Source organism: Bombus huntii, chromosome 15 (genome assembly GCF_024542735.1).
Source record: "Bombus huntii isolate Logan2020A chromosome 15, iyBomHunt1.1, whole genome shotgun sequence".
NCBI lineage: Eukaryota > Metazoa > Arthropoda > Insecta > Hymenoptera > Apidae > Bombus > Bombus huntii.
Genome location: NC_066252.1, coordinates 6,548,018 through 6,565,203, shown reverse-complemented (window position 1 = coordinate 6,565,203; position 17,186 = coordinate 6,548,018). Strand labels below are relative to the sequence as shown.

Genomic DNA, 17,186 nt, shown 5'->3' with positions numbered 1-17,186 from the left:
GAAAATAACGCGTTTATACAGAATCAAATATTGTACATCTCTGGTGCGTTTGCCGCCTCGTTAAATATACCTTCGCGCGCGGAACGTTATCTTTCTGAAACATTGGAATCGAATGCAATAAATCAAAAATAACATTTTTTATTCAATTCATTTATTTTAAAATAAATACGAATTAATTTCCTGATTGTAATCCGGTAAAAAATATCGACTATCGCTGCACGCGTGTTTCGATTTTGATAAAGCTTATTAATCGAGATTCTGTGATACAAATATATATTTAATGCAAATTATATTTTTAAATTGGAATACATTTCGTAGAAATTATATTTTTAAATTGCAATAGGTTAATTTAGTAAGAACTTCGATTACGAATAATACGAACTCAATTCATTGGTTTCGCGCTAAGCTGGTTGTAATTCATGTATGTCTAATCCAAAGCTAATTCACGTTAATCTATACTTAACTCCCCTACCAGACCTATCCTAAATTAGGTTAACTTTGAATCGAAGCGCCATCCCGCTCAGATCAATGTAAGATATGCATAAAATGTCGCATATTGAATCAGACCGATTTAAAATATACATAAAATGTCGCGTGTGGATTCCTCCCGATTTTTTTATTTTCTTTTTAATTCAAACCAAACCTAATTTACCTCCGATTTACGGTCAATCAAAGCCCCACAGAAATTCCCAACTCTGAACCATTATTGTCAAACAGAAAAAAAGAAGAATTCCATTATAACGGAATAAAAATCAACAAGAAACGCTCGGCCGTATTTTTCCAAAAACAAAACGCAGAGGAGAACAAAACCCATTTCACGTGCATCTCTTTCTTTTTTACACGAGGGATCATCGGCGTTTCAATTAGACACCCCGTATACAATATGGCCGACAGCAATGGATACATAACCTTGCATTCGTTGTGAGCACGGAGAAAGTAAGGGGAAACGCAATACCGGTCGCAGGCATTATGAAGTCGTTGTAACGATGTATACATCTCCCCTTCTATGTGTGCATGTGTACGAACGTAGTTCGTGTCTACACGTGTAACTTGACAAAGAATGCAACCACGAAAGCGAAATGCACACGCGTATATAACGGTGGGGCGCGCAGACAAATGTCGATGGCGAGCAACAAGTGTCGAGGGGTCTTTACTTCTGACAATGAGTACAAAATCTGGCTGACTGGAATACGCGAACACAAGCGGTAAGAGAAAGGTTGAAGGGGCACGGTGAACTCGTCGCCAAAGCTTCCACATTCACAATTAGCGATCATGCAAATTCGGCTTTCTTTTCATTTACCATTTAACTTACTTTACACTAGCATATTGTAAATGTGTTCACGTATACAGTGATTCACAAAAGTATCCCAGCACTTGTGCTCACCTTTCATGAATAATAGAGAAATCAAAAAACATTCATATGTTCAGTCAAAAAGTAATCTTGAAGTATGGTCCCGTTGAATATTGCGATTTATTAATTTAATAGATAATTTAAATATTGTTTAAATATTTTTATGGCCTGCGAGAAATATACACTGGTGCAGCGGTAATAAAATCATTACAATGACGCACCCCTTGTGTTGTTAATTGATCGACGCTATATCCTTCTACTCCTGAAAATTTTCGCGCTACTAAGCCCGTTCTCGTAACAGACCGCGGGCTAAAGTTTGCCTTTCTCTTCACATACATAGAACTTTTTCCCAAAACTTTGCGTAGAAACCAGGAAAATTTCAAAATATTTCAAATGTTTTCTACAACCACTGTATATAACTGTCTGTGTTCGAGTACGCTGTGTATCTATACTCGTTAGCGGACATTTACGCAGAGAGTTTTAATTCACAGCTTGTAACTGGTTTTAGTACGTGTGTCACGCGAAACAAGCATGAATCAGCCTACAACGATCGTAATTGATAATCAACTGGGAACGGGAGCAGTTAATGAGTAATTACGATAAGTGTCGCGCGTGGGGCGCTGTTAGTGAAACGCGGGAATTTCGGCCAGTTTCTTTCGTGCTTTGAAAGCGTTTGCCAAGAAACCTTGATCCTTATCGCGATCAGATATCACGCTCCACGCTTGGTGACTAACATGAGACCCTATGAAATTGAATTTGTTTACCTGAGTGCAACCTGTAATGGATTGATTAAGTGGTATATCCTTAGACACAGAATTATGAAATTATGGATCTACACGTGTTTACAGGTATTTTAGTGTAACTGAGCTTCCGTGCTTGGTAATTTATTGAATAATGAATTTCGGGAATTATTATGTTTAGTGTATTTTATAAAAATCAGTCGCATAACGAATGTGATTTTATAAATCAAATTCGAAATTCAATGATAGAAAAAATCGTGATCAAGTCAACTTTTCGTCTTGAATTTTATTCGATCGCGAACGTTCGGTCCGGATCGTTTGAAGTTCCGTAGATCAAGCCTTATTCGAGTAGAACGGTTTCATTCAGAGATCATTTCACATTTCATTTGGCGGAAGATTCCTTGGTCCTCGTAAAATTACACGGAACCTTTATTCGATAAGTTTTTCACATTTCATTTCACGCAAGATTCATCGGTTCTCGTAAACTTACTTTCGTGAAATCTACCATCCGATATTTCCGTCTTGTCCCTTCGCGTTTCATTCGTCGCACATTCTTGTTAAGTTTCATAAAACTCGCGCGAGACAAGTGTTCGATAATTATGTCGCATTTAGTATCCGATCTCCTCTTCAATCTCCCTTGAGATAATCGAACGTGATGCTGTGCTTGATCATTTGTACGTACAAGTTGTTTCAAAATGAAGATGGAAGTATGTATATCGACTTTCATCGATCTCACACATTTTATTTTAATTGAGACAAAAGAACAGAATTAGTAGAATATTCGTACAATTATATTAACACGATGTATAGGGCGCTCCAAAATCTCGACCCTACTATATTTTATTCTATACCTGGTAAAAGTCCTAAAGAAAATAAATTACTAGAATTTTTTATGAATATATTGTATGATATATAGGACGTTTCCAAATCTCGATTTCACATATTTCATTTCAGTCAATTCTTGTGCGACAGCTTCCACGTATGAAATCAGAACCGGATGGACATCTCATGGGTACTTCAATGATGCTTTGCAGAACATATAACTGTCCTGGGTCTATAGTTGTAGTCCCGATCTCTGTAGTCGCGTCTGTGGGTGCATCAGACATGGTTTCGGAGTCCGAATTCCCTGTATCGATCTGGATTTTCATTTGCATTTCGGTGTTTTTCTTGATTCTCTGCAAGAGGAAGGGCAGCTCTGTTGTCGTCTCTCCCTGAGAGAGATGCATCAGTGCAACGAGCAGGAAGATAGCAAGGGAAAAAAGAGAGAATCGCAACATCTTTCTTGTGGTATCTTCTCGGATCTTGAAGTGGAAGTAAATTAACATGGAAGAAGAAAAAAAATAGGATGAAAACGCTACAATATTATTTCCTTAGTGTTTTTATTTATGGAAAACCTTGTATAATAAGGAGGAGTTTAAACGTTGCTTTAACATATCAATCAGGATTCTTCTTTTAGTATGAAATGAGCAGTGCTTGATTCTTTTTAATATACAAATGGACGACCACTTCTAGTGCAAAAATTAATTTCATTTATTTTCGATTCGTGATTAACCAAATTCCAAAGGTAAAGATAAAAGTGAAAGTTTCAAAGTGTTTTCACAGATCACAAACTTACCTCGAAACGTGTCTGTCCAATTTCTGTATACTGAACTCAGCTTCAAATTTTATGTTCACCTCTTCTGAAACAGCCTGTACTGCAACATTAACAGAACGTTACATAGAATGGGAACATATCTATGAGAAACATCAGTGATCGTAACCATTCATAATTATTCTTATTTAACCATTGTTAGTTACCTAACTGTCTATAATGATGGATTATTTCCGACAGATTAACGTGATACGTGCATTTTTACATTCTCCGAAATGCATGTATGTGTTAGTGAAAGATACAATACAATTACTTCGGAAATTGTATCTGTTTCTATATATCGTGTACATTCTATGCATCTATTATTTTTAAATTTTTCATAGGCGCATAAAAATCTATAATCTAATAATACTCAATGTTTCTCCATCTTTAAAAAACCAAGCAACGAACATTAGATCGTTCGGAAAATTCGTTGCGAAATTTAAGAAGAAATGAAAAACAGCCTATTTCCGTAGAATCAGAGCTTTTTCTTTAAAGAACGTAATTTTTCCCTTCGCCTGAAATTATATTTTTGGGAAATATATCAATTTATGCCGAATAAACTAAACGACACGAATTTTCCAATCAACTCAATGAAAATCATACTTTTTAAATGAAAAATTTAAGATTCAAGATCTGTACCTTATGAAATAGCTTATAGCGTGAAAAACCAGACCGACGACTAGACCACCGCTATTGATGAAATCCAGTTGGTGTACAAAACCGCGTTGCTGAACAATTATTCGACGATTTATTACCAGGAAGCGTTTTTCTCCCTAACACGTCGATGACAAACACAACAACGCTTCGCTATGACACCCGCGAGACTATAGGATCACACCTCCATAACTTTTCAGCATTGTGAATTGAAATAAAACAAAGCGTAACAACACGTAGTATAGCGTTCACGAGCGGTGTAAACCGTACAAAAGCTACAATCACTCTGAGAGATTACGACTAGAGAACGATGATTAAATAACCAGTTTCCCATTCGTTGAGACGACACTGATCGGGTCAAGAGTATGCTCCGTTATCTGCTAACGGGAATTTGTATCGCGATGGATTATTTTGCCGGATATCTTTCTGACCTCGTTTTTCAATCGTCAAGTTCTTGTCGGTCACGACTGACTTTGTTGTGAAATTCTATTTCTTTTTTGCGTCTTTCTTTTTCACATGTGTGTCAGGTTATTTATTTGTATATTGGTTCACGATATTTCATTGAAAATTTAGAAAATTTAAACACTCGCGATATATAGATGCAAAATGTGTACAAAAAATGAAAATATATAAAATATCTAAAGTATAACACTCATTGCGGTATTTAGTAGGCAAAATTCTACTTAAGTTGCATTTCTTCCGTTCGTGACATGTTTTGTATTTCGTATGTTGAAAAATTGAAAATTCTGGGGCGGTGTTTTTATTGTAAAACGCAGCATATTGTCAACAAGTTTCCTCTCTTATGTTATTATTCTTTGTACTCAACGCCATTTGGTGAATTTTTGGTGACATTTTTAGTAGATGAGTGTAAATGATGATTGGAAGAAACGCGAGGCTTTCTGGTTATAGGATTTACTGGTCCTAACTTCTGCACGTGGTTCCAGGTTTCAAGATAGTAACATAGTGACTTGTTTTTAAGGATAAAAGTGACGAAGATGCTAGCGAATTGACAAGACATAGTTAATTGTAGGTGACAGATTTATATTTGGTACTTGTAAAATATAAATTTGTTGTCATCTTCTACCGATTATAAAAGACAAGAGAAGAGAAGAAAAGAGAAGAAATGATTGGTAATTTATAACTTTTGATCTATAAAATCTCGTTACTAATATCGCACAGTTAAATTAAAACGGAAGAGATCCCTACTTAATTTTAATTCTTTAATAATAAACATAAAAATATCCATTTACATAAACATCCACCATGCACATAATAGTAATTTAATCAACATACAAAATACGTCCAATCGAGGTATTCCAAGTCATCAGTAACAAACCAAAATTTCATTCCAAACATCGACCATATAAAACGCATGGAACACTCGACTCATTGAGCAATCAGGGAATCGTCTTTGCAAAAAATACTTACGACACTCGTGACGAAGGCTTAATCCGGAGCGTGATCGTTCCTTTTTTAGGAAGCATTCAACGCTGTCGGATAGTTTTTACGTTTAATTGGACGTGAATTGGCGTGGCCAGGGAAAGGGGAGAGCACGAGTGAGGAAAAAAAGAGCCTCGCGTGCTTTCACACGGCTCTCCTTTTCGCGAAGTTTACCGGCCGCTCTTTAAATATGTGCGGCCGACTTAAACACGCCACCGTAAAGACCGGCACGCCTCAAGAGTCCGCTCAAGTACTACTTTTCTTCTTCTAATCTGTGAGTAAGTTGTCGCCTTTGTGGCTACACGGTTATTATAATGCGCTCGCGTGTGGGTGCGACGTTTTGCCAAACACATGTACACTCTTGTCCATAAATCACCGTACACCGATTTATTTCGAGTATAATAATTGTTAGAAACAATTGTAACTAAATAATTGTTAGAATGTAGGTACGACTTTCTAGATTCACTTTGTTCATTCGTAAGTTACAGTAGAACTTACTGTTTATGCAAGCTTCATATATTTGAAGCAGACTTTAGTCAGTAGCCGATTACACGAACTGTTGTTTGTTTAACTCACTCATTCAAACGTGAGCTGCTACTGTACGAATTAAAAATCGTAGTGGAGTCAGTGGACACTTATCATATGAACGTCAAATGTATAAATTATTTGTCACCCAAGAAGTTCGTGTAAAATTTTGGAGTTGTGAAGCCTCACCGTGTTCTATCGAATTAAAATACGGTTTTATATTATAAAGTAACTGTTATGAAATAAAATTAGCATTTACGTTAAATGTTGAAATTGCATAATGTCAAGCGTACTTAAGTTTTAACAATCGTTTTGCTTAAAGATAAGTGTCCCATGACTTATGGACAGGAATATACAGTTGAGGATAAAAATAAGTGTACAGGTAGTAGAAGAATATAACTATCATTGACGATGAATAGTTTAAAAGAAACTAGCATAAGTGTCATGTACTTAAATTTTATTTATTTTATGTATTGTATGTATTATATGAAATTAATATTTATATTTTTGTGTCAAATTTACGTATATATTTAATGAAACTTCATTGGTACCAATTTCCACTACCTGCCATTTAGTTTTGTCATCGACTGTATAAGTCTGGCGGGGTGCACACAGACGTGCTCCTAACAGCTTCATCTAGCGGACCGTGAAAAAGCTACAGCCCCGGTGGTTGCGGAAAAATTAAGGAACATTTATACACTTTATATTACGACGCGTGGATTCCTGCTCAAATTCGTACAGCTTGTAGGCTTAATACGTTGCTACTAGCGTTATGTACACTCCGGTTTATAAATATAAGAACATCTCTGGTTCCGCATAAAATGTAACAGTTGATTGATATTATCCATGTTAGCAATGACGTTAGCAATTGCATAAACTCAATATCAAAACTTATAGGAACGATCGCTATTGTTTATTTTTTCGCTAACAGTATGTCACGTGTACGTAGCTTCAATATATAGTTAGCTGTAAGTTTGTTCACTTAGTGCAATAAAATTGCTAACTAAGAACTGTAGTTGTTAATCTATAATACAACATCGTCATAAAGTGAGATTTTAACCGAGGCATTGAAAGCAAAAGTGAAATAACTCAATACACAATAAACTAAATAATTCGCCGTGCAGAATAAATATGACGAATACATTAATGGAACTAATAAAATTATTCAGCATTTTCTTTTATCTCTTTAAAAACTGTGCAGAGGAATTGAAATTACACAAGCATAAATGATTGTGTTTAATTACTGCCAGATAGCTGTTCTATCGTTCTTTCGATGAATGTACATTATGATTACGTTGCCTGAAAGCAATGAGAAAGTTTTTAACAGGAAACCAGACTCGTGAACCGGTCATCCACGGCTCGGCGATTTGCTGTTAAATATTAAATGCATAAGAACACGTTTCAGAGGAAGTTTTTAATAAAAGTACATTCTACTGGGAAATTTTCCTCTGTTTTTTATTCCTCGAAGCTCGATTAAACGCGCGCGCGCGCACGACTAGCCGGATTACCTTGAAAACAACTGCCGTACGAATTCACGCGATTTCATGCTTAAATCACGGAACGAAATAAAGGTGGAATTTATACAACTCGGTTACGTAAAGAAAGTGCGCGGTACATTAATCATACGATATTTATATTTTACGTTTCTAAGAAATATTTTTGCAAATGTCAGTAACCATTATCTCTAATTACAAATAGAAGATACAGTACTGATAAATATTGCATGTAACAGTCAATATTTAGCCTAATGAGTTTTATGTGTAAATTTACGAAATTGTTCAATAATATGCGTATGAAATATACATTTATTCATCAAGAAAAAGATCATAAATTTTCACCTAAGAAATATTGTACACAGTATACGATTAATAATTGAAATTAATCAGCGACTTTTATATTCGAATACACGACACTACTTAAACTACTAGCGATCATTCAAAATAGAAATATGCGAAATTTGCATTTAGAACTATAACATCGTTTATGAAAAGAAAATATCTATTTGAACTAAGTGGTCAACGACTTTTATATTTGGACATACGGAATTATTTAAACTACGAATCATTCAACGCAAAAACATATGAAATTTCTTTCTACAAATATAAATATGTTCGTAAAAAGAAAATATAAATTTCCTAATACCTATTTGCACATTTTATATTTACACCACATACTAAACAAATTTGTTTAAACTCGATTTTCTCAGCAATGTAGCGCCATAAGAAAAACTGTTTATACTGCACTTTTCACTTGCTTCCTCGCGTAGGGTCGTCCTCTTGTCCATTGTATCATCATTACTGCGATACTCTGTAGAACAAAATCTTACACCAAAGAATACACTAAACAGTATATTGAACAACTTAAAACCACGAAACCTCCTCGAAAATTCCCTTTGTCTCATACATACTTGTCGAAGGTAGCAGGGGCTGCGCGCTACACTGGTCGAAAGTATAGCGTTCGGAACAAAAACGCATCGGCACGCTCCAAGTGTTCCATAGAAGCGTAAGAAATATTTTTCCAAAGGATTTCATCCGCTGTAAAAGTTTGCGCATTATTTCTCGGCTTTCTGCCGTCCACGAGAAAAGTAGAAGATAGAAAAGAGAGAGGGAGAGAGAGAGAGAGAGAGAGAAAGAGAGAGAAAGCGGATTTTATCCGAGACTCGGTCATGTGCAACAAAGGGGTATTGATATGGACCGTGCTTGTGAAACGGGCCAATAGCTGTGGCCGCCATTGTCACCCGCGGCCAGATCTATACCGAAGATATCTGCTGTATTCTTCCAACTACAAATTCTCCTGGTCAACCTTTTTTTTTCTTCCCCTTTTCTTCCGCCACTATCGTCACAACGTATCTTTGCACTTTCTACCAGGGCAGACCGAGCTTGGCAATACGTCGATTCCAACAGTGGAACATTAAACGCGCATAAAAGCCACCCCGAGAACAAAGCGCTCTCCATTCGATTTCTTATTACGAAAATTCACTCAGCCTCATTGTTCGATGGTTTCTGTTCGCGTATCGGTAAATGATTACGTTATTGAATCTGTCTGATTAATGTGGTCTCTTTCGAACTATCGTTCGATCATTGTTTTCATCTGTTTCTTTTTCTATCGTTTTGTTGTTGGTTGTATAGTTGTTCACACACCTTGTGATGGAAGTAGGTCGTTCGCGTTAAAAATCTAATTCTTTTGGTTGGCTAAATTTAGTTGACTAAATAATTTGAAAAAAAATTTTAGGAAGTTTGTTAATATGTCTTTCGTGTGTCGTAAAATTGTTTGTTAAATGAAATGTTTGAAACTTTAAAGGTTGGTCTTCTTGCATTTCATTGTGAAAGTGGGTCGTTTATTTTCCTATTCATTTTTTTCATTGTTCTGACCTTTCGAAAAATCTCAACAAATTTTGGTATATCAACGTGTTATACAGTAGTTCTTTCGATTGTTTCGAAACATTTTTTTGGTGAAAGTAAACCATGAAATTCAACCGAATGATGCGTATCCAATATTGAATAATAAAATAATAATGGAACGAATAAATTAAGAAACAGTAGAGTTAATCACTTTTACTTCTAAAACCTTAACAAATTTGTTTCTGCGGATTGTCATAATTTCTAGTAAAAATAAATATTTTCTTTCCTAAGAAATTAAATTCTAATAACGTATCTGAATAATGAAATTGTTAACAAAATTCAATTGTTAACAGAAAGTAAAATTGATCAATTTGATATCTAATAGATTCATATATATCTTCTTCCAAAATGTTAAGATCTTTGGTATATTTGTGGATCCAGTTCGAAACAACTGATTAATTACTCCGATACGGATGAAATATTTCGTCATCGTGTGAGAATAATTCAGAGTACGTCGAATCTAATAACCGGTATGAATGATCAGTCCGGTAAATCTGTTATCTGTATCAAGGATCGTGAATTATCATAACGAAATCCGTGCAGAAGTGGATGTTGTTATGTCCGTGACACGATATTCAAATGATGAACAGATTGTAGGTCAGCGTTGAATATTTTATGAGTTGTTTGGATGGTGAAGTTGAATTTATTGCATAAACTCCACACGACCACCGAGCTTGCGACATGATACTTGATGGTAAGGTGATAATACGGTTCGTTACGTTCTACGGAATTTATAACAGTTCCCCTTCATTCCCAGCGACTTTTCGTTCGGAATAATAATTAAATGACTTTGTTCTCTCTCCCTCGCTGGATTAAATATTCAGAATAACAATTCGATAATGAATAATGAAAATTCGGGAAATTTTCAAATCTGTTCAATGATTCAATATTTGTCATTCCATCGCCTTTATACAATATGCTGATTTTCTCGTTGAAGAATTTCTCGCTTGAACTTCAACATTTTTCCCCCTTCCTTTTTCCTTTCTTTTTTTTTTTTTTTTTTTTTTTTTTAGTTCCGATACTTTAGTGAAGTGGACGAAAGTTCCATTAAAATTTCATGGTTACGTGTGCAAGGAGGATTGATCGATTCGAACACCTTCTAAGTAAAGTTTCGCATAATCGACGGCTCTTCGTGTAACGTATACTCTTTAAAAGCTAAAGTACGAAACTTTATTTCGAAGAATATTTTTCTTCGAAATTCTTATTTCAGAGTTTTATTTTATAAGATAATGGAACGAGGAGGGTGGTACATTGTGAACATTTATAATATATAGGATAATAATGCCTGGTAATTTAAAATTTAGGTTTCTCAAAAAATAAAATATATAATTTTATTCGTAGTCCCTTTTATTTCTTCTCTTCTACTATTTTATTTTATATTAATTTTTAGTTCGAAAAGTAGGATTTCAAAGTTGTAAGAATTTCTAAATTAGAGAATTATACAGCGCTTGGTAATTTAATACAAGTAATTTAATTTTTAATTTATACAATATTTTTCTACTCGCAATTGTTATTATCCATTAAAAAATAGAACTTCAAACCTGCAAATGATAGAAATCCATAAAACAGTGAATAATATAATGTCTGATAATATAAAATAATTTGTATCTACGTCCATCTGTATACTAAAATATCATAAAACATTTGACCTCGTTTGCCCCAGTAATTCAATATAGCTGACCTATACTACTTATAACTGAAACTTGGCTTTCTTAGGATATAAAAAGAATACCATTAATTTGAAAAATAAAAATCTATTACAAAAATATGACATAATTTATTACACGAAATACAATATCGCAAAAATTGTTGCAAAGTGAATACTATTAATATATAATTTAAACTGAAAAAAGGCTACTCTTTAACTGGAAATTTTTTTTATACTCACGGTATATGGATACATGGACATATAATTTTTAAGTGACACATTAAACTTATAGAGGGTTAAATAAATGTTACGACAGATCGCGAAATTTATTTGTGAATTATGAGCATGAAATAAAACGCTACATATATAAAATGACAATATTATGGCACTCTGTCAGTAATTCGAGCAAGTAAATTCGTAGAAAGCTTCTCAACGGATCCATGTCTCGCTGTTCGATGTTTCCCCCTGTAATCTTCTTTGAACTTGCCCCTCAATGTCCCATTCCTTCCCTCCACTTTTCTTCCCGAGGAATCACTAGAAGGTTTCATCTTCCATTCCGTTATAGTTTCGTCGCTCGAGTGCTTTTTATTTCGTACGTACGCGACAAATCTTCTTTCCTCTTCCCTTCAATATTTTCCCTTCCCCCCTCCCTTTTCTGTACTCACCTAGGCTTCACCATCAACCTTTCATCTCTTTTGGAACCTTTTTTAAATCTCGTAGCGCGCGATAAACATATACATTGTACATACCTACGCAGTTTGAACATTTTTTAAAAAGTTAATATTTTTTGTATTTGTAAGGAAATATTTTAAATGGAAAATTTATTCTCTTCGTTAAAACTTTTTTATAAAGTACTTTCTTCAGGCAATGAACTCTTTACAAAAGTTAGTTTTAAAGAAATTAAGATTCTTCATCCAAATTGTCTGGAAACGTGAAATTTTTTGCTTAATGATAGTGATGTTTTTAAGCAATTAACCTTTCGCGGTATAATTACTTTCCTAATTTATCTTTAGATAACTAATTTTATCGAAACACTCAACATGTATTATTTCTTCTTTTTATTGAGAAAACAAAGTTCAGAAATATCTTTTGACATCTAAATTATTTGATTTTTCAAACGCTTTTAAAACTGATTTCTTTTTGGTAAAAAATTTCTTCTTCCTTCAGACTACTTCCATTTTTACAAACCATGAAAATTTTGGGAAACTCTCGTACTACATACGTTTTCCTAGTTTATGAATCAAAAAGAATTTTTTATTTTGAACATTCCAGTTCGCACAGGGAATGGCGACTAGCTATCAATATTCCAGTAGAAGAGATTTTTTTAGATACAGCAAACTTCACCATTTCGTAACATTATTTTTCTTTTATTGAGAAATAAAGCTAAAAGTCAAATGCTACCTGAAAAAATCAGAAATTTTTCTTTTGAAACTGCAACAAATGCTCTTCCATAAAAAGGACACTTCCAATTTGGCTTTTTGTTATGGAGGAGGTGAAAGTGTTTCTCATGTGAAAATAAATCGAAAATATAAAATGCAATTAACATAAGTGGTACTTCCTTTCCACATTTCACGTTCTACGTTATTTATTTCGTACAGATCTGAACAGGTTCGGATCGTTTCCGAATCAGTTAGTCAGACATCGGTGTATCCAACGCTCGGAAATTCGATTTCGATCGATTCCAATTTCAGCGGACTAGTCGACGTGTAAAATCATGATTTCCAAATTTCTTGGTTCAACCTCTTGACACAATTGCACCGACTGAATATGAAGTAAGTACGAGTACCATTGACTCCTAAAAATCCTATTTCTCTCTTCGTTTTAAAATTCAACCACCAGTAACGAAAAAAAAAAAAAAAAAGAAAAAGATGATATAAGACGAAAAATCTGCACTTTTATTAACTCCATCCGCATCCATTAGATTGACTCCCTTGCTGGCTTTTCTTTCAATGAGAACCATAGAATGATCCTCATTCCGATAGGATTACTTCAGCAGTTGAACGACAGGGCGCGCGTCGAGCGGCGATTTTTATCTATGGTCGAAGTTTCCAGGTGCCGGTTGACAGGGCATTAAGCAGCAGATAAAAAAACAGAGGTTAGGAAAAATCTATTTACGAGAAAATGGATTCGTTTATTACCAGAGATTACGTAAAACCTATTACGACGAAGACCGAGGAAAGAGGTTATCCATGACTATGGATCTCTGCTCCACGAACTGTAAATAACTTGATTGCGAATGCCGACCGTTCGACAAAAGATACGTTTAAGTGATATCCAATTTAGCCCTACTAAGGAATTTTCCTTTTTACTCTGGCCTAACCTCTTTTCTATAAATTCAGTCCTGAATATAGATTCGAACTCTTCTCTTCTTTTTCCTTTTTTAAGTTTATTGCCAAATTTTGTATGTATTGTATGCATAGTTTAATATCTACTGCAACAGTAGAAAACGCTTAAATAATTTACAAAAAACTTGTTTTTATCTTTTCATAGACTATGCAAAGATAATAGAGATTCGAACGTAATTTCACCAAAACTATCGCTCTGCAAACTTTTGGAATGCCTGAAGATTTACTATACGCAGATAATCATTTAGAATAGAGCATACTTCATCGATTTCTAGGGCAGGCAAGGATTGGGGGAGGGGGGCTAGAGTAGCTATAGACCCAAACCTCGCAATAAAAAAAGTACATTTTATTTTTATAGCGAATTTAAAAAAAAAATAAAAAGTAATTGAATATAAGAGAAATGTTACTCCATATTTATTTCGTTATTATTTCAGTTATAATTCGCAAAAACTTAAAAATTATGATAGTTACCTAATTATTTTCGAAATTTACTTCACTTCCTGTAAATGTTCTAACACGAACAAGGGTGTACGTTATACACGAAGTGAAATTTAGTATTATGCTTGGATAGGTAGTATCATGTTGAGGTTAGGAATATTTAGGTTATGAAAACAAAATGGATAGCGTAATTGGAGAGAGTGACTGATCATTGGTAGTTATGAAGCTTCGAATATAATCTCAATCCTAATTAAGCAAATATGTCTAACCTATAGCCCAACTGTAAATTTTATGGAGATATAATGGAAATATTGGTATTTCATAAATGTGAATACAGTCTGATGATGATCATAAATGTAAATAATTTTTAAAGAATAGAATAACATCGTTGACTTTTTGATTTATTTTATACTCTGTATTGTACCCAATTACGTGTGATGTTTCCCCTCAAACAAAATTTTGATTATAAACAATCAAACAATTCTTTTTTTAATTTCACCAATCAGAACATCAAAAATTAACCATATAATCACATTTTGCATAATTATAGACAACCGAAATTCACGATACGTGAACTATCGATAATAAGGCCAAATGTCTTAAGAACTGACGAAACCTCATGGTGAAAAGTTTCGAAAAAGCAAATCGCAAAAAAAGGGGCGAAAACTGAAAAAATAAAGGAGGAAGAAGAAGACGATTTTTACGCTACAAGTTCGTCGTGTTTGAGTAAAAAAGACATTTTTTCTCCTTCATTTAATGATCTTTCCGTGACGTTACTACAGTCTCGAAGTAGTTCTCGATGCGGACTCGTGGCCCTAATAAACGCCATTCAAAAACTCTGGTGAAAGAGGCGCGTCGATGGGGGGGACAGAGTAGGGGTGAAAGGAAGAAGAGTGAAAAATAAAACGCAGAGTAAAGCAACGTCTTTTCAACCATGCTCCAATAAAAAGATTTAATGAGCTTATTATACGCGAATTAACGTACACTAATAACGCGTTCTCCGGTGCCTCTCGACACTCTGCTGAACACTCGGTTAACGATTTCCTCTAGGACAGGGGAGGAACACGAGTTGTGGTTTTATTTGCATATCGACCTATCAGAGCTATCTAAAAGCGACGTCACCTTTGATGCTTCTAACGGCCCTGTGCACGGCAGATTATGCGTCAAACGGTAACGATATTTGACAGGGTGAATGCGATTTCCGGAGACGACGACGGGATTCCTTAAGGCTGTCCAAAATGGCGCACATTCTGAAAACATAGTCCCGTTAGGTACAAAGTAACGTGACTCTAGGTTCTCTCAAATTTTCTTAATGTGTTATCGCGTTATTCAGGACAATATCATTTATGATAAATGTTTTATTAATTAATTTAGTCGTTGACAGTTTCTATTACATTTTGAAGATAAAAAGATGCATCAACTAGAGCATAGAAAGATATGTAGTATCATTTTAAAAGATGTAAATGATATTGTAAAAATGTTATAGAACATATTATTCCGTTACCCGTTATGGAAAATAAAGAAAGATGCATCGATTAGAAATTAGGGCATAAAGGCATAACATAACCCCATTTAGAAGTATGCCAATTACCTCGAAATCTTAAAGAAGAATAATTCTAAAGGAAAAATATCACGAATCATAATATTCCTCGCTTTAAACTACCCTATTTTGCCCTGACGTAATTCTCGCACTAACAAAGGTAACAAAAATTCCTATTAAGGAATCCATGGCAAATGAAACACCCAATACATTTCAATAAGCAGAACACCATTACTAGCCGGTCTAAAAACATAACCTCTATAAGGAAACTTCTAGTTACATCGTTACCATGACAAATTAAGGATGCTAACGATGATTGGATCGGAAACACGTCTCTCCAATCTAACCTGTTTACGCCGGGCTGGTGTCGGAGGCCTGCTTTTTCGAGGCAAATCAGCGTCTTGTCGATCGACGTCGAACGTGCTGTAAGCAACGTTTGAGATGCAAAACAACGTTTCAGCATTAACGACCGTGTGTACACGTGTATCCGGCACGTGTGCAAAACGAACGAGAATGTCCCGTGTATGGGTCAAGAGAGACGAAAGAGAGAGAGAGAGAGAGAGAGAGAGAGAGAGGGAAAGTGAGATGGAGGGATGAGATGGGACGTTTGGCGTACAATAGAGGCGTGGATATTGAAAATTTATCGGAGGCAGAATAAGTGGATGAACCTTGGCCAAGGCTATTTGTCGGAAATTGAAATTTATCGAATTTTCGGCGCATGTCGAGCGGAGGCGGCGTTCTCGAATTTTCCCGCCGCTGCCAAAGCTTTAACACTCAATGACATGTGAAACATCGAGTGATCGTTTTAAACTTACTGATTTCTAGAGGCCGCTCTTCAGGTGCTCGAGTATCGTTCGACGCGTCGAACGTTTTTCGGAGAGAAAAATATTCAGAAGGGTTCTTTAACGTGATAACGTGAAGATCGCGGGAAAAGCATCTGGTAATGTTGACATCTTTTTTTTATTTTAACTCATTTTTCTGTTAAATTCCACTCAAATTTTTTTATCGTTTTATCACATTTGACTTCTGCACCGTCACTGGTGGAAACGTCCTATCCAACATTCGTTCATTTTTCAAGATATATTCAAATATTTGAAGTTCCCTAGGTTTCTTTTTTTTCATGCAAAGTGATATTATATTAAAGTGATAAAGTAATATGACGTTACCGTAATTCGGCTTTAATATCCAAAATAAGTAATACTAACATGTATAGGGAAAAGTTGTTCAGAATGTTGACCTTGACGACGTATTTCAAAGTCATTGAATAGATGATTACCGATAAAATTAATTTCTTTTTTCAACTCAATTTCGAAATGGTAGATAAGACATGTTAATGAAGAGGCATAATGTGATCTTCAGACTCATTGATGTTTTAATAAATTGTATTTAATATTTTAATAAGAATCTCACTTCGTCAAAAATGTTCAATAAAATTGCACGTACCTTCACACAAGCCTATGGCTTGTTGGAG

The 17,186-nt window shown here is 34.8% G+C and overlaps 1 protein-coding gene and 1 long non-coding RNA gene across 2 annotated transcripts in view; one reads left to right on the top strand and one right to left on the bottom strand.

Moving 5' to 3' along the window:
- Window positions 1-17,186, top strand: part of LOC126873655 (peptide-N(4)-(N-acetyl-beta-glucosaminyl)asparagine amidase) — a 63,093-nt gene that overhangs the window by 37,001 nt on the left and 8,906 nt on the right. The gene's annotated exons all lie outside the window — the stretch shown is intronic.
- LOC126873679 (uncharacterized) lies at window positions 3,048-4,684 on the bottom strand. Its single transcript, XR_007692494.1, has 3 exons — window positions 4,364-4,684; window positions 3,707-3,785; window positions 3,048-3,392 (listed from the first exon to the last, which is right to left on the bottom strand). It is a non-coding gene; the product is annotated as an uncharacterized LOC126873679 (long non-coding RNA).